Raw genomic sequence first — 2,847 nt, 5'->3', positions numbered from 1 at the left:
ATAGGAATATATATGTTGGGTTTGCTTTAAAGATTGTTTACATTATTAAATACAGAAGTCCATCTACTTACAAAGTGGTTAAGTTCTAAAAGACAGTTTGCAAATACTTTTCATTTTTAAGTTCACATAGTGTCCAAATCAGGGGAGACAGGGAGTTAAGTTTGCAGTTCATGGATATACTGATGCCAATTAGGAAGTCTATTGTCTCTTTAAAAAATAGCTTTTTTTAAATATTTAAAATTTTTCTTCTCTTCCTTGATGATGTAACAGCAGTGACGCTTTAAAATCCTTAATGTGATTTTCTTATTTGCCTTTGTGAACTTATATCCTTGGCCCTTTTCTGCCTGAGACATCTGTTACTTTGGAGAAAAATGTAGATTTATAAAAGAAAGAAATAGGGCCTATTAAGGAAAGAATGTATAGAAAACTACAGTGGTATTTAAAAGTATAAATAGTGGCATTATTGAACTTGGGTAGATTTTCTAGATCCTTTTCCTTTTTTTCCTTTCCTTCAAAGAATATCTAGGATCAAGCAATGAAGACTCATCTCATAGTTTGAGCCACAGTGTAGACAAGATACCCATTTGCCTAGTACATCAAGACTGTAGAAGGAAATCATAACTTAGAATTAAAAGGGAAAGCCAATTTCCATTTCTGAGGATTATGGGAAGATGGAAGAAGAGAGAAGCAGGAGATAACATACGTATCCTTAGGAAATATCTAATTTGAAAAGAAAAATTAGGATTAAGTCCTGTGAGAAGACTGGAGTTTCACGTACTGTGGATAAGAATTGGATAAGATTTCAAGCAATATTTATTACAAGCAGGTCTTCAAGGAGCAAGTTAGACCAAAGACTTAAATGCTTTAAAAAGGAGCACACTGCGTGTGTGGGGAGGTCGGTGCTGGTGTGTTTGTTTATGGCGTAGTCATTTGATTACTGCAAGGCTAGTGAGCTCATTTCAAGTTTACATGAGCAAATTCAATTTTCTAAACTAGATATGATTTACAGGCTTTGTGGTTATCACATGTCCTGCTGTTAAGATTACCTTTTAGAAGATTAAATAATATCTTGATATTAAACTGCCAAATGACTTGAAGGGACTTTTGCCCTTTTATTTTTGAATGAAAGAATATGTAAGGAACTATAATCACCATAAAAAGAAATGGAGCATGCTTAGCTTTAATTTTAAATGAAGTCTTTCTTTCAGCAGTACCCTTTGTTCCCTGTGCTTCTGAGATCATCAGATTGTTTATACCGTAAAACTCTGCTATAACTTTCATAACAGTAACATGGATTAAGATGTATTGTCTGGGGCTTCCCTGGTGGCGCAGTGGTTGGGAGTCTGCCTGCCAATGCAGGGGACACGGGTTCGAGCCCTGGTCCGGGAAGATCCCACATGCCGCGGAGCAACTGGGCCCGTGAGCCACGATTACTGAGCCTGCGCATCTGGAGCCTGTGCTCCGCAACAAGAGAGGCCGCGACAGTGAAAGGCCCGCGCACCGCGATGAAGAGTGGCCCCCGCTTGCCACAACTAGAGAAAGCCCTCGCACAGAAACGAAGACCCAACACAGCCAAGAATAAATAAATAAATAAATAAATAAAAAAAAACAAAAAAACAAACCTGCTGTCATTTATTAAAAAAAAAAAAAAAAGATGTATTGTCATTGGGTCCAGTCCCCTGCCACCTCCTGAAAATGAGGGCTGGGAGTAGGCTAATGTTCTTATTTTGTGAGGCAGGTAGGATGTGAGAAGGAGAAAAAGCAGGCAACTCTGTCTTGTGAAAGAGGGATCTCCAGTATTCTCCAGGCTCAGTTTCCTTGACAAGGCTAATGAATTGGATATAGGTTGAAGATTTAACACTTACAAACACAGCATAACCTGTTAAATTTGAATTTCAGATAAATAACAAATAATTACTTAGTGTAAGTATGTCCATGCAGTATTTGGACATGCAAAACTTATATACATACAAATACAACATACAAATACAAAACTTATTTGTCACGTATCTGAAGTTCAAATTTAATTGGGCATCTGGTATTTTTCTGTCAACCCTAACTGGATGCTAACTGACCAGAAGATTCTTAGGATTATTGCCCCTGTCCTTCAAATTACACTGGCCGGCCACAAGCCCCATAAATATCCTCATGAATGTTTGATCACTTTCCTTTTCTGGCTGCCGCTGGGAGAGGAGCTGCCTCCAAGTCCACGCATTTGCAATCAATGGTCCTGTGGAACTGCTCCAATTTCCTGATCAAGAAGAACAAACAGATATAGGGCACCCACCCCGATAATCTGAGGGTCCACAATTCTTTCCATTACAACCGGCTGATGGACCACAAGACTGTGGCGTGGAGCCGGCAGCAGGTGGCAGAAGTGGCCTGGAGGTGGTGAAGTGGAGATCTGGCCCTACAAAGCCCACCACCTCCTACATGCAGACCACCATCAGCAAGAACTCCCCTGCCACCCTCAGCAGTATCCAGAACATAATCTGCAAAATCAAGTACCTCTGGGATCTGAGCATAGTCTCCAACTGCAGAGCCAGCGCCATCCTGCACAGCAGACACCTGTGACGGTGAAGAGGAGGCAGACGTGCCCCACCAAGAGCTCTTGAACACAGCCCTCCCTCCCTGCCCCCCAGACCAAGAAAGATGTCAGCCAACACTTCTCCAAAAAAAAAAAAAAAAAAAAAAAAAGCCACCAGGTCATTCTAAACTGCAGCCAGAACAAAGTTGGATTTGGATTGTGAAGAGCCTTTAAATCCAAGGTCAACTAATTGCCCAGGTCTGCTGTGGTTATTTCAGTAACTTCACAGTACTGCAATTCTGCATCGTCATGTTTTGGAC

At 40.6% G+C, this 2,847-nt stretch overlaps 1 pseudogene; it reads left to right on the top strand.

Moving 5' to 3' along the window:
* The first annotated feature begins 2,152 nt into the window (after window positions 1-2,152).
* LOC133104972 (large ribosomal subunit protein eL28-like) lies at window positions 2,153-2,615 on the top strand (annotated as a pseudogene).
* Window positions 2,616-2,847: the final 232 nt, after the last annotated feature.

The sequence above is a fragment of the Eubalaena glacialis genome, chromosome 14, assembly GCF_028564815.1.
Source record: "Eubalaena glacialis isolate mEubGla1 chromosome 14, mEubGla1.1.hap2.+ XY, whole genome shotgun sequence".
NCBI classification, from domain to species: domain Eukaryota; kingdom Metazoa; phylum Chordata; class Mammalia; order Artiodactyla; family Balaenidae; genus Eubalaena; species Eubalaena glacialis.
The sequence above is the reverse complement of the archived record's forward strand: the minus strand, read 5'-3'. Positions and strand labels throughout refer to the sequence as shown.